The 23,136-nt window shown below is 53.5% G+C and overlaps 1 protein-coding gene across 7 annotated transcripts in view; it reads right to left on the reverse strand.

The window, feature by feature from the left end:
• The window catches only part of GLI2 (GLI family zinc finger 2), a 267,098-nt gene that overhangs the window by 163,972 nt on the left and 79,990 nt on the right, over positions 1 to 23,136 (reverse strand). Inside the window, exon 1 of one of the 7 annotated variants that reach the window (XM_021074616.2) lies at positions 7,797 to 8,437. The gene's annotated coding sequence lies outside the window, so the exon portion shown is untranslated. 7 annotated transcript variants of the gene reach the window in all.

Here is a 23,136-nt window from a genome sequence, read left to right on the forward strand (position 1 = left end):
ATTCTTTTTTTTCTAATTAATTCTGAAAATTGTGCTAAAATATACATAACACAGAATGATTCATTTTAACAGGTTTTTTTTTTTTTTTTTTTTTTTTTGGCTGCGATAGGCAGCCCGGCTTGATGTGGGATCTCAGTTCCCAGATCAGGGACTGAACCTGGGGGCCACTGTGATGAAAATGCCGAGTCCTAACTGCTAGACCACCAGGGAGCTCCCTCATTTTAACCTTTTTTTAAAATCTTTTCTTTTTAGGGCCACAGGTGAGGCATATGGAAGTTTCCAGGCTAGGGATCAAATTGGAGCTACAGGTGCCAGCCGACACCACGGCCACAGCAACACAAGGTCAGAGCCGCGCCTGTGACCTACACCACAGCTCACAGCAATGCCAGATCCTTAACCCACTGAACAAAGCCAGGGATAGAACACGCATCCTCATGGATCCTAGTCAGGTTCGGTTACCACTGAGCTACGAAGGAAACTCTCCATTTTAACCATTTTTAAGTATACAGTTCACTGGCATTAAGTACATTGCGCAAACTGCACCACCATCCATGTCTTGAACTCTTCACATTCCTAAGCAGAAACTCCATCCCCATTAAACACTGACTCATCAGTTCCCCTCCCCCAGTTCCTGACACCCACCCTTGTACTTTCTGTCTCTATGAATGTGACTCTTCTGAGGACCTCATATAAGTGGAATCATACAGTATTTGTCCTTTTGCGACTATTTTCTCATGGCCTAATTTCTCCAAGGTTCTTCCATGTTGCAGCAGGTTCAGGATTTCCTTCTCTTTTCAAGGCTGAGTAATATTCCGTTGTGTGTTACAGACCACCTCTGTGTATTCACTCATCTGTCTACGGACCCGTGGGCTGCTTCCACCTTTTGCTGTTGTGAATAATGCTGCTGCAAACACAGGGGTACAAATACCTGTGCCAGTCCCTGCTTTCATCCCTTTGGGGGATATACCCAGAAGTGGGACTGCCAGATCACAGAATTCTGTTTAGATAAATGCTGGACAGAGTACAGAGAAAAGGGAACCCTCCTACACTGTTGGTGGGAATATAAATTGGTACAGCCACTATGGAAAACAGTATGGAGGTTGCTTCAAAAATTAAAAATAGAGTTGCCATATGATCCAGCAATCCCACTCCTGGGCATCTATCTGGAGAAAAATCATGATCGGAAAAGATACACGCACCCCAATGTTTGCTAAAGTATTATTTACAATAGCCAAGACATGGAAGCAACCTAATCGTCCATCAACAGTAGAAGGGATAAAGAAGATGTGGTACATATACACAATGGAATACTACTTAGCCATGAAAACGAATGAAATAAAGCCATTTGCAGCAACGTGGATGGACTTAGAGATTATCGTACTAAGTGAAGTTGGACAGTAAAAGACAAACATCATATGCTATCACCTATATGCGGAATCTAAAGAAAGGATACAAATGAACTTATATGCAGAACAAACTCAGGCTTTGAGAACAAATTTATGGTTACCAAAGAGGACGGGTGGTGGCAGGGGGAAGGAGGGAATGAGGGTTTGGGATTTGCATATGCACAGAGAGGTACATGGAATGACTGGCCAATAGGAACTGGCTGTATAGCACAGAGAACTCTACCCAATATTCTGTGATAATCTATATGGGAAAAGAATCTGAAAGAGAATGCATGTATAACTGAATCACTTTGTTGTACAGCAGAAATTACCACGACAATGTAAATCAACTATATTTCAATAAAACTTTAAAAAGGGAAAAGCAAAAAGAATTGTTTCATCCTTTGAGGACCTGTCAGACTGCTTTCCAGAGTCTGCATCATTTTACATTCCCACTGGCCATGCGCTAAGGTTCCAATTTCTCCACATCCTCGCCAACACTTGCAATACTATCTGGGTTTTGACAATGGCCATCCCAGTGGGGTGAATCCCCCAGATTCTCCATCCCCTGTTCCAAGCAGAAGCCCTGGCTCAGGAGTGGCTGGGTTCACTACTTAGCAAGAAGTATCAGCAGAAACTTCCATCACACCAGCCAACGGGGCCAGGATAACTTGGCCATGGGTTTGCATTCCTGGGCTGGCTCTGGATGAGTCCCTAAAGCATTTATCTGGGTGTCAATTCATTCAACAAACATTTGTTAACATGTACGGTACCAGGCACTGTGCTGGAAGCTAGGGCACAATGGTCCCTCATGGGGTCAGGTTGAGAAAGCGAGATGATGGAAGCCCTACTGGTTCATGGGGGGTGGGGGGGAGATGCAGCTCCAGGGGAGGTCACAGGGAAGAATGTGCCAGTGTCTGAGGGAGGACAGGGGAAGAGGGACAGGGCAGGGGGTGGCGGGTGCTGATCTGAAATGAGCTCCAAAGGTTATCACCTGGGATAACACGCACCCACAAAGACTTAACTGTCTGATTCTCAAATTGTTCCCCGGGATGGAGAGGCCTCAGGCTTTGAAACTGACTAGCTTGGGTCCAACTCCACCCCTCCTACCTGTGGGGCCTGGAACACCTGCTCTCCTGGGTCTCAGGTCCCTAATATGTAAAAAGGAGAACAGAAGATTCCCATCTCTTGCCGGGATTCTAGGCTATAGTCTGGACATAAGATAAACGTCTCCATCAGCCCAGATCACCCCTGCACACCTCAAGACCCCACAAAGGAGACCTGCCCCTTCACGAGTCCATTTTAGGGGGTTCAGGTCTAAGAAGATACGCTGTCCCCAAGCCCAGCATCCCCCAAGGGCAGGACACCAGAGGTAAAGACTGGCTTAGCAGCTCAGGAGTCGGGAGGCGGGAGTGGGCGTGACCTGATGGAGACCACGCCCCTGGCACCCTAGCAGTCCAGGGTACACACGGGGGCACGCTGGCCACCGCCTCCCTCTCAACCTCCCAACCCACCGCTGATGGCTGCAAGCATCACAGCTGTCCCGGGACAGAGCCTGGCAATGCTCTGTCATATAACAAAGGCAGTCACCACCCAGCCACCTCCTATAGTGCATAGCCGTGAGGAACCATGGGCTTCTCACTCCCCACATCCTGTCCCTTGAGGGGACACTGCTGGGCCACAGCTGGAGCACAAAGCTCAGAGCCACTTGAGGCTCATGAGGAGACAGCTGTGAACCAGAGCAGACAGGAAGTGGGTATCCCTCTGTTCCTCCGCCCAGTTATCCAAACATCTCCTGGCCAGTCACAGCAAGGCCCCTTGGACAGAACAGACTCAGGATCTGCCTGGTTCAGCACAGGCTGATGGAGGAGATGCGTCATCAGGCAGAAGGAGACACAACAGGGCTTTGAGGGTGATGTGAAGACCAGGGAGGGGCAGGTGGAGGAGGGCTGTGATCCCAGAGGGCTTCCTGGAGGGGCAGGCAAAGGAGGGGACGGGTGCATGCATCAGGGCACTGCTCTCAAGTGTTTAAATGTGCGTAGCTGCAGAGGCCAGGTCGTGAGCTATATCCTGTGGGCCTGTTTCTAAAACCTGAGGGAAGAGCCAGCTCCTCAAAAGCAGTAGATTCTTTCAGACCCTAAGCAGTGTCCTTTTTTTTAGGGTCGCACCTGCAGCATATGGAGGTTCGAAGGCTAGGGGTGGAGTCGAAGCTGCAGCTGCCAGCCTACACCACAGCCACAGCAATGTGGGATTGAGCCGCGTCTGAGACCTGCACCACAGCTCACGGCAATGCCCGATCCATAACCCATTGACCGAGGCCTGGGATAGAACCCTCATCCTCATGGATACTAGAGGGTTTGTTAACCGCTGAGCCACGATGGGAACTCCCCTAAGCAGTGTCTTTAATTCTCCCCAAAGCTCCACATGACACTCACGTGGTGCCAGTGGCCTGTGGGCTGCTGTGGGGACATCCTTCTCAGTGGTGTTGAGGACAAGGGGGTTAGAGACCAGATGTCCCCCTGTGGCTTGGACATCTTACCTCATAGCCAAGTCCCCCAGGGTGGGCTCCGCCCCTCAAAGACCACCTAGAACCTCTCCTCAGAGCAAGTTTTCATCCAGAGGAAGTGAGGAGTGCCAGCTAGAGAATTTGGGGGGTCCTCAGAGCCCCAGTTTTACCACCGCTGATGCCCAGCACTGATGGATATTACAGCCAGGGCTCAGAAGACAGGCCTGAGGACCACCAGCCCCCTGGGGAGAAAGACAGCCTCTTGTGTGGAGAGCACTGCCGGGGCATCACCCCAATAGCCAGCTCCAGGAAAGCTATTAACAATGAAGGCCAGTGGGAGGGGCTGAGAGTTTGGGGTTAGTAGATGCAAATTATTGCATTTGGAATAGATAAGCAATATGATCTTGCTGTGTAGCCCAAGAATCTATATCTGATCACTTATGATGGAACATGATGGAAGATAATGTGAAAAAGAATGTGTGTGTGTGTGTGTGTGTAACTGAGTTACTTTGCTGTACAGCAGAAATTGACAGAACATTGCGAGTCAACTATAATAAATTTTTTAAATTAAGTGTAGTAAAACAATTTTTAAAAAATTCAATGTGTAAAGAACTCAATATCTGTGAAGCACAATAAAGCTAAGCACAAAAAAAAAAAAAAAAATTAAGGCCAACATGTACCCCCTGCCCCCACCACACTGCCTCAGGCTCTGGAAAGACAGGTGACAACCTCATACTGACCGCAGGGAGGTGAGCTTTTCCTGTGCCTTATCTCTTCCCACCAGCTATGTGGGATTAGGCAAGTGAGTAACCTCTCTGAACCTCCATTCCATGGCTTTTTGGCTGAGGCTATGGCCTCCCATTGTTACATTTTTAAAAAGTCCCTCCCTGGAGTTCCTGCTGTAGTGCCATGGTTAAGACTCTGACTGCAGTGCTTCGGGTCGCTGTGGAGGTGCAGGTTCAATCCCCAGCCCGGTGTAGTGGGTTAAATGTTCTGGCATTGCCACAGCTACTGCCTGGATCCAATCCCTGCCCAGGAACTACCACATGCTGTGGGTGAAGCCATTTAAAAAAAAAAAAAAAAAAGTAAATTCATCCCAATGTAAATCACCCGAGATATGAACATTTCATTTTCTATAACCAATCAATCAGAAAAGCTTATTTTTTCTTTATCATAGAAAAATAATTCACCGCGGATTTCCGCTAATTAACCAACTGCTTTTGCACAAAGAAAATATGGACATTTTGATCTGTGTGGGGTTGGAAAGCTAAGAGCCACTGCACATGTAAATCCTCTTGTGGGCACAGAGGGTGGGCCTGGCAAGGTGGGCGCAGAGAGGAAAGCGCCCCTCTTTTCCTACAGCAACCCAACTGCCCCCCTGCCCCCGCCCCCGCCCCCGCCTGTGAGAATCCCGCAAGACTTGGCTTCGGCTCCCAGCCGGAAGGGGTGTCTGGGTGACCCCCTCGGCATTCCCTGGGCACCACCCCAAGGACCACTTCTCCTCTCCAGAGCCTGCAGTGGGCGGTAGGGATGGGGTTGTCGTAGGAGAATCAGGGAGGGGGGCCTTCTGAATGTCAGTGACCCCTGCCTCCCACTGTCAAGTGTTCTACAGATGGCCCCAGGCTCCCACCTCCCCAAGTCCCACAGCAAAACCTCCAGATCAGAAGAGATGTGAAGTCACACACGTGTCCTCTCCCACAGACAGCCTAAGACGAACTCGCCCTTGGTCTTCAGGGAAGCTTCAGCATCCACTGGGCAAGAAGTGACCCTCTTCCACACTTGCCCAGGAGCTGGAATCTGCACCCAGAAATGGCGGCTACTTTGACGATGGGGTGTATGTGGTGGGGGTGGAGGTCCTCGGCCCCCAGCCCTCAGGTAGTTCCGGTCCCTTCCCCCAACCCTGTATGGCTCAATTTATAGGTGTGAGTGGGATCGCTGTAAATTACAAGGTAATTATACTGCGCCAGGGGAAGCTTCCAATGGCAGAAATTAAAAAGCAATTCAGGTAAATGATCTTTAGCTACAGCGGAGCATCCCTGCAGAGCTCATTAAACCCAGGGACCAAAGAGCATTCCAGAGATTGGGTGCAGCCGGCTGCATGTCAAAGGCTGCCTCGCCGTGGAAACACCGTCCATGAGGAGAGACGCCTGGCCATCACTGCAGACACCACCTGCCCATCACTGCAGATGTCACCTGCCTCTCTCTGCAGATGCTATGAACACTTGTCCAGGTGTCCCCCCGACACCCTTTAGGGATGCCACCTGGAGACCACTATGTGGAGATACCCACTGGGGAAGGGGGAAAATTTAGGGGTGCCAGCCAAAGAGCCAGGGTAAGGGGCATAAGATAGATTTGGCACATATTTCAAATAAAATCAGATGAGAAATTAGCCATCTGAGTGGCATGTAGGCCTCTCCTCTGAAGTTTTGAATTCTAAAAGGTCAAGGATTTGTTTTTTAAATTTCCTTAATTGAACCTAACCCTGCAAAAAGAAATGATTGCCTAGGAAGAAAAAAACTGGAAAAAAAAAAAAAAAATACACCAACCCATGAATGATGGGAAGTAGAATCTGGAAAGAATGTGATCATTATGTTCATTGGGCTTCTCTGCATTCATCAAATTTGCAGATTGCTTTGATAATCAGAATCACAGTCAACACGTAATTCACAGAAGCAGCTCTGTTTGCTGTCCTTGTGCCCTTCAGCCACAAACTAAGGGGCAGCCGGGGCACCATCTCTCTTGGGTGGTAAGTGGGCACTGAGTTCCTGTGATGGGGGTGAGGCTCAGAAGTCAGGGGAACACAGAGGTTCTGGAGTCCTCAGCCTAGCAGACTGCTTGCTAAGACATGCTTCCAAAGCCATTCTGTCCACGTGCCCAGAGCCACAGCCCACGCCCAGTCCCGAGAGCTACCCGGAGCACCTACTGTCTGCAGAGTGCTGTGCCCACAGCCGGAGGGATGGGGCCAGGGAGGCCCTCTCTGAGAGGCTTTTCTCACCCACCACACTTCCGGGAGTGTGGCCGCTGCCGGGCACTATTCCAAGTGCATCCCTGATAACAAGCCACAAGAATCTGTGCCCCCGGCATGCAGCTGCTTTACAGATGGGACACTGAGGCCCAGCTTCGTGCTCCAGCTGGTCAGTAGCAGAGCAGGAACTTGAACTAGGCTGGGCCTTGGCCACCGCAGCCTCCTCTCCGAGTCGGAGGAGTGAGACACAGCAAACAGCCATGAACCAGGAGCCCGCTTCCCTGAGGCCACGCTCCCCTCTGCTCCGTGGAGTCAAAGCCCAAAAACTCCCACTGGGTACCGCGCATGGTGGCCCGGCCCAGGGGAGGCTTGGTGTGACCCAGTCCCACTGCTGTCCAGTTGGGCAGGTCACCTGACAGTAGAGAGCCTCAGCTTCCCCCTCTGTAAAATGGGATTGCACCTGGCTCCAGGGGTCTTCGCACAGACTTGGGGAACTGTAAAGGGTTGGGTGGGGCAAAACAGAACAAAAGGTCTTTCCAAGAAGATGTGAGAGGCTGTAGGTCCGCCTCCTACCTGCTTAATGAAGGAGGAAGAGTAAGGAAGGGAGAGGGGGCTAGACCACCTCCTGTGTCCCCCCCAAACACATCCTCACATCCAGCTCTCAGCCAGGTGTCCGGGCAGGCCCCACCCCATGCCTGTACGGCTGGGTCTGCGGGCCGGGTACCCCCCAGACACATGTTTACCAGCCCCACCTGGGGGCTGACAGCCCAGGTCCCCACGAGACCAGACACCCTCCCTGAAGCTGACTTCCTTCTCAAGATCTGATTTTTTTCTTCCACGGTGGAAGTTGATTATGTTGGTCGGCTAAGCCACAGGCCCATCCCTAATTTGGACATTTTTTCCCCAACATCCAGTCAAAATAGGAAAAGACATCACATACCAGGTCTAGGACACGCGATCCGTCACGTCCAGGAGCCAGTTAACCACCGGGCGCGCCTGGCCCTCCGCAACCACGTGGGCCTGCCCAGCACAGACGCCCCCAGGAAATGCTGTCCCCGTCACATCCTGGTGGCGGCTTGGCTGGGCCCGGTGCTCTGGGCCTGGCGCAGGCTCTTCCCATTTCCCTGGGAGGGGGGGGCTCCCAGGTCCTGGCCGGGCCTCTGAAACCACGGGGAGGCCACACACTAGTCCCTGAGTCGGCACATGGCAGCCCCTTGGGCAGGCCTCCCGGTCACAGACGGACTGAGAAAACACACACTTGGGCCAACTCAGCAATTGCTCCTCTGGCCGCTCAGGACCGCAGGCCCGGGGGGGTTGGAGCATGTCCTCCTCTGAGTCCCCAAAGCCACAGGGCGGCCCATCCTCCCTGCTCACTCTGCTGCTTAAAAGACACTGGCCCCTCGCCACCAGCCTCCCGATGGGACGGCGAGTGTCTGTTTCAGGAAATATCAGTTTCCTCCTCCAGTACCCGCACCCTCTCCTTTTCCATCGGAGTTTTGGCCACAGCAGAAGGAATCCTCAGAGGAGAAAACAGACACACACACCTCGTGGATCTGATGCTGGCTGTCCCCACAGGCATCTGGAAGCCCGCACCTCCGTGGCCAGCCTACCCACAGGCTCCTGGGCCACCCACCCACCTCAGGGAGAGCCTCAAGGCAGCCCCTGCCTCTGACGTTATGGCCTGGAGATGGGAATAATGCACCCCAGCTGGATCGGCGCTTTAACCCTCTCAGGCTTCAGCAGACCAACAGGAGGAAAGCTCACAGTTCCCCCGCCACGGGCCCCAGAGCCCAGTCGCTGTGAATTCAGCCAATCTGGGGGCAGCGGCTGAGAGCTGAGATCAGATGAGGAGGCAGAGCCTGGGTGGGCGAGGGAAAGAGAAGCTATTCCAAAACCCACCCTGATTCCACTGTCCTGGTTCTCAGGGAGCCTGAGGGAACACAGACACAGTCGAGAGAAGCAGACAGAAGGCAAAAGGGACCACCTGGAAGCTTTCTTTTGCCTCTCTTTGTCCACCCCAGTCTTTCCAGGGTATGAGGCTGCAGGAGAAGCTGCTGAAGAAGGTCCCCTCAGCAAAATGATCAACAGTCCCCCATTCACACTGTCTCAGATGCCGCCCTTCCTGTGCACATATTCTTTTTTTAATGCCTAGGGAACTCCTATTCATCCCTCAAGACCCAGTTCAGGCACGCCTCCTCCAAGAAGCCTTCGCAGCATCTTTTCCCCCAGGAGCAGGAAGAAGCATCTAGGGCTGACCTCTGCCTTCCTGAGATGTCAACCTTGTGCTGGTCAGTCTCTTCTCCTGGGTCGGGGCGGGGGGCTCCCTGGAGGCTTGGATGGTGGGGTGTTTGCACAGTGATGGGTGAATGCCTGCAGCTAGATGAAGAAAGTTCCTGTCATACAGCCCCTCAGATTTACTATTCTTGAAACCAAGGATCTTGTAGAATTCTCTGTGCGTGCTGCCATTGTGGTACAGCAGCTGGCAGAAGAACAGCAAAAGGAGAAAAACTAGAGGAGATGGAGAGAGAACACAACAGCAGTCCTGATGACTAGCAATCCATCACACAGAATTATCCACCATCGATATGTCTCTCTTCTTTTTTTTTTTTTCTTTTGGCCACCTCACAGCATGTGGAGTTCCCAGGCTGCACAAAAGCTGTGGCAACTCCAGATCCTTAACCCACTGCACCAGGCCAGGGACTGAACTGTGTCCCAGCTCCAGAGATGCTGCCAATCCCATTGTGCCACAGTGGGAACTCCCAATATCTTTTTTTTTTTTTTTTTTTTTTTTTTTTGGCTGCACCCACAGCTGGCAGAAGTTCTTGGGTCAGGGGTCAAACCTGAGTCAGAGCAGCAACCTGAGCCACGGCAGAGACAACACCAGGTCCTCAACCCATTGAGCCACCTGGGAATTCCTCTATTGTTGATACTTTTAAAGTTAGGAGCAAACCTCACCCATTTGGAGATCATCCATCCCCCAGGGGAAACTCTCTACCAAGTGGAGCCAAGAACCCAGAGAGAGGAAGCCTGGACCCCCAAACTTCCGCCTGAGAGGGCTTGCACTAAGCAGTGTTTACTCATCCAGAGAAAAGGCCCTAACTCAGCACCCCTGGATTCTTGGTCTAGAAACAAGTCTAACAGATTTACATCTGTCAGATATAGGTGGGTATAAGTTAAAGATGGCAGGGGGTTGTGGCTACTTCAGATAAGCTGGTTATCAGCAGTAGGAAGAGGGGCCTGCCCTTAGGGCTCAGACAGACGCAAGTTCAAGTCCTGGCTGAACCACTTACTTAATAGCTGGGTGGCCTTGGCAACAGGCTAAACAAGAGGCCTTCCATAAACATCCAAATGCTTTTTGAATTAAACAGAATTGATTAATTGAACTTGGCCTTGAAGGAGCTTTGGGATTTGGCGAGACAGAGGGCCCAGAGGAAGATCATGGGTGAGGGGGTGGGGGGAGGCCTCCTGCAGAGACTTGCCTGGGAGCCGAAAGTCAGGAGGCTCAGAAGTACTTTGTGTTTGGGTTGGGGGTGTGGGGAGGGAGTGAGAGGGCACAGAGGTGGGCACAGCATCTTGGGAGACCCTGCTGGTCCTGCAGTGTGATACCCTAGCTCCCTAAACAGAGCTCCCCCCACCTCTATAAGGACTTGCTCAGTGTCACGACCCAGCCTGGCTCTTGGCTTTGTCTGCACTAAATGCCTGAGACATTCAGCGCCAGCTGAGGACCCCACTACTTGCAAAGGTCAGCACACACCTTCATCTCTGCTTTAGGCCCCTGGCACCTGCACGCTCCTTCCCAGAGGCTGCTTAGGGATGCAGCACTTCTTAGGGATCTCTTCTCGGATGGAGAAAAAAAATAAAAACCCTGAATGTAGGTGGCAGCCTTGATGTCAGTCCCAGGACAGGCGCTGTCACCTCTACTACCTACCGCCACTCCCACAGGGGCAGATGCTGGCGCTCTTTGGAGTTCTCTGGTTGTTATTTCCACCTCCCTTCTGCCAGGGGCTGGTCCCTGAGGCTCCAACAGCTCCGGCCTCTGGAGGGTGTGGGCACAGGGCCATGTGGTCCCTGGGACCGAGAGCACACTGCCTGGGAGGCACAGGGCAGGCCAGGTACACAGGTTCAGGCTGGGCCCCCATCAAGGCCCAGTCTCCCCCCCGCCCATGGTGGCCTGGGGGGCAAGTCTGGGGACTCCTCTGAGCCTTAAGTATAACCACGGGCATGAAGGCTTTAGGGTGGCCCATCCTCAGGGGGGACCCATGGCACCCTGCAGCTTGGGCCTTCCCAGGACACAGGTCTCTTCTACAAGTGACAGCAGATGATGATGGCCTCTCAGAGGAAGCCCCACAGGGGGACTGGTGGTCTGGATGTGGGTGGAGAGAGAGTGCTGTGCTTCCAGCCCAGGACACACAGGGTCCAGGACAGGTGAGATGCTGGGCGGGACACAGGTAAGCACATCTGGGGCCAGTGAGGGAGGGTGGGTGGATGTCAAAGCAGAGACTGCTGAGAAGGGGGGACCTCCCCATCCACCAGGTAAGAACAAGATGGCCTGGGGCAGAGGCTCCCATGAGAGCTGAGGATATGACCCTAAGCTCCTGAGTAAAGGGAGAAGGGAGGCAGCAGGGAGATGCACAGGGGCATCCGGAGGAGGAAAAGGCTGGAGGCAAGGGGCAGGGGGCTGCTGGTGAGACTGTAAGAGCTGCAGAAGAGGAGAAGACCACCCACTGGACTGAGCAGCACGGGGACCCCAGGGCCATCTAGGCAAAGAGACAGGGCAGGTCCTGATGGACGGAACAGTCAAGAAGGAAGCCACTACAAAGGGGAAGAGAAAAAGTGCTGCCACAGGGCAGGTAGCACTGAGGGCGCAGGGGAAGCGTCTGGCAGAGACTCTGGGGTGGTGCTGGGGTGGCTTTGCAGTGTGGCAGCAGAGCTAAGCTGACCCTTCATCTCCGAGAAAGCCCCTGCTCGTCAGGATTCCAGACCAGGGTGAAATCAGGAGGGAGGATGCTGTAAAGGAGTGGTCCTCTTTCAGGGCAGGGGTAAAGCCACAGCATTTCCATAATAATACCAAGACGTGACCTGTCTTTCTCATCTCTCAGAGCCTCACAACCCCACAAGCCACTATTTTCCAAATGATGAAAGCATGATGATACAAAACGGAGCTTGGGTAAAATATCCGTTCCAAGTGCAAAGTAGACCAATGGATTTTCTTTCTTTCTTTCTTTCTTTCTTTCTTTCTTTCTTTTTTTGGCCATGCCCATGGCATGCAAAAGTTCCCAAGCCATGGATGGAACCTGCACCACAGCAGTGTCAACACCAGATCCTTAACCTCTAAGCCACCAGGGAACTCCAAGACCAAAGGATTTTTTTTTTTTTTTTTTTTTTTTTTAACAGACAGAAGACGGAAAGGGCTTTGAGACGGTTTCAGATGCCGCATCCCTAGTAACATTTCAGAAACAACCGCAGGTCAAGTTTTGGTGTAACATCACAGAAAATTAGCTGAAAAGGCTTTGAAACTATCCTCCCCGTATTTCAACCAAAACAACCTCTGACAACAGACTAAATGCAGAAAAGATGATAACCCAGGGGTCTTTCTGAAGCCAGAAACTAAAGAGATTTACCAGTGTCATCCCACTTGTCTCATCAACTGTTTTTATTTTAGAAAACAGTTCTTTTTCATAAAACAATGGATTCAACATTGTTATTTTTCAAATGAATTTAAAACTAAAATACATAATTTTTTTTTCTCACATAGCATTTCTACTAAGGTGACTATCAAGAGATATAAACCACACAGACACTAGTTATTTGGGATCCTCAGTAACTTTTAAGAAACCAAAAAGTTGGGGAACCCCAGTCCTCATGAATACTAGTGGAGTTTGTTACCGCTGAGCCATGATGGGAACTCCCGGGTTCCCAAACTTTTTGATTTCTGACTAGTATCTCTGAGGACGCAGGTTTGATTCCTGGTCTCACTCAGTAGGTTAAGGATCCAGTGTTGCCATGAGCTGTGGTGTAGGTTGCAGATGTGACTCAGATCCCGAGTTGCTGTGGCTCCGGCTGTGGCTGTAAGCATTAGCTGTAGTTCTGATTCAACTCCTAGCCTGGGAACCTCCATGTGCTGCATGTGCAGCCTTAAAAAGCCAAAAAAAAAAATAAGTTTGGGGAGTTCCCGTCGTGGCACAGTGGTTAACGAATCTGACTAGGAACCATGAGGTTGCAGGTTTGGTCCCTGGCCTTGCTCAGTGGGTTAAGGATCTGGCGTTGCCATGAGCTGTGGTGTAGGTTGCAGACACGGCTCGGATCCTGCGTTGCTGTGGCTCTGGCGTAGGCTGGTGGCTACGGCTCCAATTGGACCCCTAGCCTGGGAATCTCCATATGCCGAGGGAGCGGCCCAAGAAATAGCAAAAAGGACAAAAAAAAAGTTTGGGAACCTGTAATGAAGGGTAGCAGGCACCCAATTCTTGCCTGGACCTGGGGAGTGGGCCAGATATGAAAACAGCTTCCAGAGGCTGGGAACCAGTCAGGAAAGATGAGCACTGTCCCCGTGTCTTCCACTGTGTCCCCACGTCCCGCTTGGCCCTCCCTCCCACCACAGACTCCACTGACGTACAGCAACTTGGGTCCGACAACACGCACAGAAACCACAGCCTTCCAGAAACCCCTCAGCTCCCGCGGCTCAGTGCAGGCTGTCCCCATCCCAACCCTGGTCCCTCAGCCCTCTGCTCCCCTGATCCGGGAGTGGGTGTCCAGGGAACCACGAGGCATCTGCAGTACAAAAGCAGGAGACAGGTGCATGAGCAGAGGAAGGCACGCCAGGAAGAGAGACAGAGAGCCAGCAAAGGTACAGAAAGGGCCCAGGGGTGGGACATGGTCCGTGGTGCCAGAGAGCCAACACTGAGGACCAGAGTCTCCTCCACCCACAGGGGGAGGGAGCTGGGGCGCTGTCTAGAAGAGAGCAGTCAGGCTTACCTTACTGGCCCCCCCAATCCTGGGATGAGGTGATCTGTGGCTCCTGGTAGTGATGGGCCAAAACTCCATAAAGGCAGAAAAGCCCTGTGGATGGGCCGCCTTCTCTCCCGCTTCTTGTGGTTTTTTATGAGTAACCATTTCTTGATAAAGACTTACAGTCTGCAGAGACCCCTTCATACCCCAAAGGTAAGGGTTTAAGTGGCCTCCTAACTACCGTTACTTATCTTTACAACGGCCAGCCAGAGTCTGCTCGATGGCAGTGGCTTTCATTTCACTGTATATATTTTTAGTGACTGGTGATAAATCAGGCTCCTCCTTGGAGCCTGGGGTCCAGGGTGTCCTCCATTCCAGGCCAGGCTGGGAGAACCATCCCTGGTGCTCTGGACTTGCAGCACCGAGAATCCTTGGGAAGGCAGGACATAGCCCCTATCGTCTCAAGGACACACCAAGGGGATCTTCAGGTCCCCCAGGCCCATTTCTGGCCCCCTTTCCAAGCAGCAGCCTCTTTCCCCCATCAAAGCCTACTCTCTCAATACAGAATCTGATAAACTCATTCCCACTGAGGTGCCAATGTCTGATCACAGCCACGTTGCTGCCTCCTCCCTGGGAAGTAGCTACAGTTCCACACACATATTCTTTTTTTGTTTGTTTGCCTTTTCTAGGGCAGCTCCTGTGGCATATGGAGGTGCCCAGGCTAGGAGTCTAATCGGAGCTGTAACCGCCAGCCTACACCACAGCCACAGCAACGCCAGATCCGAGCCGAGTCTGCAACCTACACCACAGCTCATGGCCACGCCTGATCCTTAACCCACTGACTGAGGCCAGGGATCGAACCTGCAACCTCATGGTTCCTAGTTGGATTCGTTAACCACTAAGCCACGATGGGAATTCCCACACTCACATACTCTTAAGCCATCAGAATTCATCTCTAACAATGAAATCACAGAGAGGGACAAGGAAAAGGATTCCTAAGCCCCCAGAAGTCACAACCCATGAGTACCTGCCACTTCTATCTTTATGTGGCAGGTGCTATTTATTGACTCCCACTCGTGTCCCCATGCTCCTACCATTTTGATGCACATGCGGCCCTCTTCCAGTCATCCCTACCTGGGGTTATAACTTTCTGAGGGTTTCTCTGCCTCCAAAGCCCACTTTACACCACCGCACAAGAGGCGGGAAGTGACAGGAGCTGGTGTTTAAACAGACCTGGCCCCCTTCTCCGAGGGGTGGGACAGATCACAGGGGGTCCCAGAGTTTTCCCACAGGATGAAACCCCAGTAGTTCTTGGTGGGAGTGGCTGGCGAAGGTACCCTGCGCCTCTCCAGTTCCACAACTCTAGGCCCCTCCTTAACCTCCCAATAAACCACGTGTGCTCAAACCTCATCTTAGAGCCTCTGCGGACTCTAGGTGTGTAAGTGACCTCACGCCCGGGCACAGTCTGAGACTTCCCCTGGGTCAGGGGCCGGGAGTGACCTGCGGCTCAGCATGAGGTGGCCTACAGGGCTGGCACAGTGTGGTGATCTGATGGGAAAGACACTTCACTAGAGAAACAGGGGAGGCCGTGAAGACCCTGGCCGTGGGGCTGGGCGGGAGAGGGGTGCCTGAGGGTGAAGGGCCCGATGCAGCTGTACCGAGGAGACCGCTGGTCCAGCAGAAGGGCGAGGTGGATCCATCTGCCCCAGGCAGCCACCCAGCTGTTGCACAAGCAGGACTCAGAGTCTCAGTCTGATCCCGGGCTTGGTTCTCTCCCTGCCCCGATACCAGCCAGCTGAGGGGGTCAGGCTGTTCCCTGTGTGCAACTGAGATGATGTCTCTGGGATTGGGGGGGGGGGCTCAAGGACATGTGGGCCACATCCCCATGTGGTGCCCGCTCTGCCCCCACCTTGCCTGCTCTTGCCTGGGAAGTAGCTACAGTTCCCGCTCTTGCCCTGCCCCCACCCCCAAAGCCAGGAGCTCCCAGAATCTCAGCACAGGGACACACTGGCGCTGTTTTCTGCTTTATTTTTTATTTTTTTTTAAGATCCCAGAAGCTTCTGATTCCTCCTTGGGAGCATCTCTGACCACACAGAACCCTGCCAGGACACTCGGTCAGGGTTACTGACGCTCCAGGCATGAACAGGAAGAGTTCTGATGCCTTAGGTTTGTGGTTCGCAGAATTCTTCAGAACCCTCTTATAGATGTTACACAGCGTCATCATTGCAGCCAGGGAACACTGGACCCGGGTCCCCCACCCCGACGTCGGTGCCCTCCCCTGCCCCCAAGAAGCAAGGCTGATAAAGGCACCAGGACGCAGACCCAGCTTCCCACACCTCCTGTCAGGGCCCAGCAACCTCAGTCACCTCCTGCAGGAACAAGGACCTTGGCTGCTCACCTTGGCTGCCACGCAGGAGTGCAGGGCAGGACTCACAGACAGGTCGGGTAAGTGACAGCCCACCTGCGCCATGTCTGAAATGCAAGCACCTGAGCAGGGTGGCCCAGGGAGAAACATTCCAGAAACAGAACGAGAGGGCAGGGCCTGCGAGTCACGATAGGGACTGCAGAAAGGGGATCCTGGGGAAGAGCAACATCCCCTGACCGTGGGCTCCCCACTGTCACCCTGGGAGCTGGAGATGCTTGAAGCCCACTCTGGGCATGACAACCTTGGGGACAGAGAGAGGAGCCTGCGGTCTCAAGCTGGCACTGCAGCCAGAAGTTCCAGAGCCCTCAGGAGGAAGGCTCCAGTCCTGACCGTGAGGGCAGGGCAAGCCCGCTGCCATGAAGCAGGACAGGACCAGGACCCAAGGAGCTGCTCCTGCTCCACAGCAGTGGGAACCAGGGCATCTGGCTCCCCAGGGCTCCATCCCGACATAGAAGGGCTGGCCAGGGTGTGGTACCACTGCCCCGTAGCCCCAGCTGGGCTTAAGCCAGCTCCCCAGTCCCTCCCCTCTCCCAGGAGAGGAAGTGGTTTCCACTCTGCCTAAGCAGTACATCTGAAAGAGGCAGCGGGGAGTTCCCGTCATGGCTCAGTGGGTTAAGAACCCAACATAGTCTCCCTGAGCATGCAGGTTTAATCCCTGGCCTCAGTGGGTTAAGGATCCAGCACTGCCAAGAGCTGTCGTATAGGTCACAGACTAGGTTCAGATCCCGTGTTGCTGTGGCTATGGTGTAAGCCGAGAGCTTCTGCTCTGATTTGACCCCTAGCCTGGGAACTTCCTTATGCTGCAGGTACTGCCCTAAAAAGCCAAAAAAAAAAAAAAAAAAAAAAAAAGGAAGAAAGAAAGGAAGGAAGGGAGCGGTGGGGAGAAAGAAAGAAAGGGAGGAAAGAAAGAAAGGAGTTTCCGCTGTGGCTCAACAGTAATGAACCCAACTAGTATCCATGAGGACACGGGTTTGATCCCTGGCCTCGCTCAGTGGGTTAAGCATCTGGAGTTTCCATGAGCTGTGGTGTAGGTCGCAGATGAAACCTGGATCCTGCGATGCTGTGGCTGTGGTGTAGGCCAGCAGCTACAGCCCCGATTAGACCCCTAGCCTGAGAACCTCCATATGCCACGGGTATGGCCCTAAAGAGCAAAAAAAAAAAAAAAGAGAGAGAAAATAAAAAAAGAAGGAAGGAAGGAAAGAAAGAGAGAGAAAGGAAGGAAGGGGGGAGGGAGGGAGGAAGAAAGGAGAGAGGGAGCCATCCTGGGAAGCACCACCAAGCCCCTGCCCAGGGTACCCGTTGCCCAAGCTCTGCCAAATGGCCAGTCTCGGGAGGACTTGCCTGTGTTGCCCAACTGGACTGGCCCCTCCAGGACAAGTGGACCTCGCCTGAGTGCTCCCTGCTGTGACCAGTGGCTGCAACATCGCCAGGGACACATTAGGCCCTCAATAAACCCATGTAGAAAGACAGGAGAGAGGCAGGGAGGGAGAGGGGAAAGAGGAGGGAGGAATGATCTAAAAAGCAGAGAAATTCAGCCGGAACCACCGCATTTCCGTTGTGGGGGTGAGCACCTCAAGTCACAGGATATCAGTCCATCCAGCAAAAAGCTGAGTTTATTTGAAACAGCCCTCCCCTGCTCTAGGACTTTCAATGGCTCCCTACTGCTCCGAGTCCAAATTCCTCTGTGGGGCATCCAAGGTCCCCAGAGCTTTCAAAGCTCCCTTGCCAACTTCATCTCTCCCCACCCCTCCATTTGAAACCCCCTTGAAAGCAGGCACTCTGGTCCTCGTTCCCCACATGTGCCGTCTCATCCCCACCCCCAGGCCTCCAATCTTGCCCCCTTCTTGGCACCCTCTCCCCAGCACCCTCTTTCATGGAGGAGCCCTCCTTGATGCTGCCCCCAGAACTTTCTGGCAACTCCTCCCTGGGGCTCTCATCTGGTAACTCTCAGGGTCACTTTGTGTTCCCTTGTGGGGAGCTCGAAAGGTCATCTCGGGACTGGTGACAGGCCTGGTCACTCCAGCTGCAGCCCCAGGAAGAGGCCCTGGACAGAAAGACCAGGACACTCGCTGCTTCTACAGAGGCACAGCTCTGACTGCAGCACAGACCAGGGCCTACCAACCGGGAGCCCCGAGAGACAGGGACAGCGCCCCAGTGACATCCCCAGAACCTCAGACGCAGCTAGTTCTGGCTTCCCAGTTAGGGCTCAGCGCTAAGTCACGCCACCTGCCCATCCTCCACGGCCCCCCGGCTGAGAGCCGGACTGAGCGGTGGGGGAGGAAGGAGGACTCACTGAGGACACAGTGAGGCCGTGGGGGGGTGGGGTTTGCCCAGAGGAGGAAACAGTGAAGGGAAGGGGCAAACAGGGGACCCCAGGCCAGGCGGGTGGGTGCGCCAGACAACTGCAACCTTCTTGCTGCTGACCTTGGCCAACTCTGCCGCTTCCCAGACCACCTGGCACCTGCACTCTGTGGATGCTGCTCTAAAGAGGACCTGGGACCCCACACACAGAGCATCTAATGCCCACCGTTCCCGGGAGCCCTGCCTGGGGCAGGGCCAGCATCCCGGCCTGAGGGGCGGAGAGGGGGTCCATTCCACACTCACTGTGTGGCCTTGGCAAGACCGGTCCCCTTTCTGAGCCTCAGTGGACCAGATGGCCCCCGCACCCCTCCCACTCAGAAGCTCAGAAGAAGCTGGCCCTTCCCAGGGAAGCATCTGATTTCCTGCAGGACAGGAACCCGGGGCCTCCCTTCAACATGTGGGCTGCCACCTTCCCCAGCCCCGCCTGACCCCATGGCCCCCGCTACCGCAGAGCCCAGGCGCCTGCCTCGATCAATTATTCAGAGTCCACGGGAGTATGTAATGGGGTGATAAAGGACCAGAAGTGAGCTGGAGGCTGGTGCTCTTTCTAAAGTGATTTACTCAGCTCCCCTCCACACTCCACCCTTAATGTAATTATTTACTTTGTCATTAAACAACATCCTTCCACTGCAGTGCGTTTTAGAGCTTCTGGAGCCTATAGAATTGGCTGGGAGGCTGCTCATTGGCCAGGGGAAGCTGGGTCTGCCCGGAGGGGTGGCGGTGACCGGGGACCCGCGCCAGGGTCTCCGGGCCATGACCAGGCTAGACCCTGATGCTGCAGGCGCCCCCCCCTCACCCTCTCTTACCTCCTTCCTCCCTCTCTCCCTCTCCCCCTTCTCTTAAAACTGAGATATAAGTCACATACCATAAAATTCACCCTTTCAAAGTATACAATTCAGTGGTTTTTAGTACATTCACGGGGTTGTGCAACCATCACCACCTAATTCCACAACATCTCATCACCCACAAAGGAACTCCAAACCCACCAGCAGCGACTCCCACGGCCCCCTCCCCTTCGCCCCTGACAACCACTAATCTGTTTCCTGTCTCTACAGATTTGCCTCTTCGGGACAGTTAATATAAAGGGAATCACACAATATCTGGCCTTCTGTGTCTGGCTTCTTTCACTGAGCATAGCATTAGCAAGGTTCATCTATGTTGAAACATGTATCAGTATTTCATTCCTTTTTTTTTTAAAAAAAGGGTTTTTTTTTTGTTGTTGTTGTTCTGTTTTTTTGTTTGTTTGTTTTTTGTTGTTGTTGTTGTTGTTTTGACACACTCATGGCATGTGGAAGTTCCCGGTAATGTATGCCCCAATAATGACCTGAACTACAGCAGTGACAATGCCAGATCCTTAACCTGCTAAGCCACTAGGGAACTCTGTATTTCATTCCCTTTTTATGGCCAAATAATATTCCACTGTGTGGATAGGCTACATTGTATCCATTCATTAGCTAATTGACATTTGGGTTTTTTCAATTTTTTGGCTATTACGAATATATATATTCCTATCTATTCCTAGGAGTGGAATTGCTTGGTCATCTTTCTTCCCTTTTTCCATCCCTGAGTCAGCCCAAGAGTTGGCAAGGCTAGGGGCCTAGCACGAGGGCACCGCTGTGGGCAGAGGTCAGCTGGAAAGCTCCCTACCGCTCTGGCCATTCCTGGTATAGCCAGGAGTGGCCGGGGACCCTCTCAGGCAGGTGAGGTCACCACTAAAACTCATGACGGCAGCCCCCTGTTGCCCACATGCAGCCCCTCACCCTCACCTCACTACACGGCTGGCCAGTGTCTCCCCCACTTTACACCTGAGGCTGGGGGAGCCCACGCTCGTACCTGACTGGAGGCACCTGTTGCTCTCTTGGGCACCTCCTGGGCACATGGCCTGGAGGGATGTGACCAGTGGGCAGATTCAGGACCAGAAATGGGACAAAGGTCCCATCTCCTGCGTTCAGCTTTCGGCAGCAAAGTGCATCTTTGGGAATTTGTGCTTCCCTTTCTGGCCCTCTTCTTCCTGGACTCAGCAGCTCCAGCCCATGGTACTCTAGTGCCCACAGGTTGTCCCTGGGGAGGGGCCTGGCACCAGGGAACCCAGGTCACAGGGGAGGATGAAGGACCACATGGGCCTCTGCAAGAACCCAGAGGCAAGGTGATAGCTGAGGGTAAATTTCAGGTGCTCGGTGGAGGGGGTGCTGTCCTGCCCTGACCCCTATCGCAGCGGCTCTGCCACGCACACGGCTACCCCGGCCATGTCTTTGTGTCCAGAACAGCAAGGATGGAGGAAGGTGCAAAGCATGTGGTGTCCACCGCCAGCACCACACCAAACCCAAACGCTCCTCTGGAACATAGCTGCTCAAAATGGGATGGAAAATCAGACGTGGAAATGAGCCTTGTTCTGTCTGCTATGCGGGCTTCCGACGTCCCAGGCCCCACAGACACAAACCAGCCTGTGCTGTAGCACGGGGGAAGGGCCAAGGGCAGTTTCTCAAGACAGAGCCCCTCCAGTCCCTTCTCTCTCTGCCTGCCCTGGACCTGGAGGAGGGCCAAATGACCCACACACACCCAGAGCCAGGCCAGGCTGGGCCTCCAGCATCCATGTACAGCTGTGCAGCAGCTGGAGGAAACAGAGGGAGCAGGGGCCTCTGGACACGGCATTACAGAAACAGGCTTGTGCTGGGGAGTAAAGGGAGCCCTCCCCAAGAAGCCGCCAGGACCAGCGACCACAAGTCAGTCTCAGGCCCCAGGGCCTTTGCACATGCTGTTTGGTAAAGGATACCCAACTGGGAAGGAACAGAACAAGGATGTAAACATCACACATTCAAACCCTGGCCCCGGATCAGGCTGGCCCTGGGTCAGGCTGGCCACCCTGATCTGCCTGCTCCATGTACCTGCCCAGGGCTGGCCCTCAGCCCTATCACACTGGGCAAACACCCCCTTTGATAAACTCTCCCCAGCCATGTGATCTGAACGTGTGACTGCTCCGTAGGACCCCAGTGGAGAGAGGACACAGAGCTGTGGGCCAATGCCCATGCAGGCATTGGCCAGCCTTCAGCGCCCTTTCAGGCCCTGCTCCTTCCCTGCAGTTTTCCGATCACCCAGGCACCAGGCAATGACCACATGAGCATCTCAAGCTGAGAAGTCTGGCTTCTCCGTGCCAAGCTCTTGAGGACAAACACTATGGCTCCTGCCGTAGATGCCTCCCCTCCCCCACACCACCTGCCCCCTCTAGGGCTGGCACTGGGCTTCAAAGAGGGCAGCCACTTCAATCAGATGCCCTGCTTTTCCCCCTGACCCATCAGTGCACCTAAAAGGACAGGGCTCTGATGGAGCCGCAGGACCTTAGCCCGAGGGGTACAGTGGTCACACGCCCACCTGGGTGCCCAGCCACCCCTGGGCCTAACTCCAGGGCAGTCAGAAGGCCTTCTCCTCCCCTGGTCCCACAAGCCCCCAGGTGCCACTGCCCGCCTTGCCATGCCTGGCTGCTGGACCCCTTGCCTCCGCCCTAGACGCCCTCCCACCGTGGGTTGAGCTTCAAGCTGGCGCTGCCAATGTGACATGGCAGGGATGGGCCTCACACATCTGCGGCTGCCTCCCTGATGCCCTGGGGAGTGGAGGCGAGTCTGAACACTCCACCTGCCACCGAGGCTGGAACCCCTCTCGGGCCCCAACCGCACCCCCAACCTGGAGGCACATGGGCCAATGAGCTGACCTCTAAACCCTCACACTCCCGAGGGGCCCCTCTGCTGCTGCTCACCTCCCCCCCCACCATCCAGGCCCCTTTACTCTTTCCACCTGGAGACTCTGTGCATCCCAGCTTGTGTGCTGCCTCCCTAGGAAGCTCCCGGGGCAGAATTCACCACCACAGGGCCCCGTACTGCTTGGTTCCGGTCCCTGGATGCCTCCAATGGGGAGCCCCTAAAGGGCAGAGGCAGGGACTCCACCATCACCACATTTCTGATGAACGTTCTAGAACCATCTACGGATGCACACGGGAGCTCAGGGAACCCCAAGGCACCAGGCCAGGGGTACCCCTTTCCCGCTCCAGGGGGTCCCACAGCCACCCCAAACACCAGGCTTAACTTCATTATCTTCCAAATGTCCCTGGGATCAGAGGCCAGGAGACCTGGCCACAGACATAAAATAAATTATCCTCTCCACACCAATGATAAATGGTTCTATTAGCAAACCAGATTGTTAAACTCCGATATAACAGAACGCAGGAAACCGGGGCCCATCCATCCTCCCTCCGGCCCAGACCGAGTTGTAAATAGGTTATTTTGTGTGTAAATAACACATTAAAACACAGCATTAGCTGTGTCTTTTGATAGAGAGGAAATTGTTACAAATAAATAATTCCGGACAGGAATGTAAAAGAAGCCAGATTTAATAGTGCATGCCTGGTGCAGCCGTGTTAAACATGACTAAAATGATAAACCCCAGAATATACTAATAGTAAACTATGCGCTGACATCAAAGTAATGAGGCTGTATTTTTACCGAGCTTTAGAAATGCTCAAATTAGTTCTGACAGAACCAAACGTCAGAAAAATGTT

Source organism: Sus scrofa, chromosome 15, assembly GCF_054392235.1.
Source record: "Sus scrofa isolate SSC_HxYL_T2T_F1_AM1 chromosome 15, Sscrofa_HxYL_maternal_Yorkshire_Landrace_v2.0, whole genome shotgun sequence".
NCBI classification, from domain to species: Eukaryota; Metazoa; Chordata; class Mammalia; order Artiodactyla; family Suidae; genus Sus; species Sus scrofa.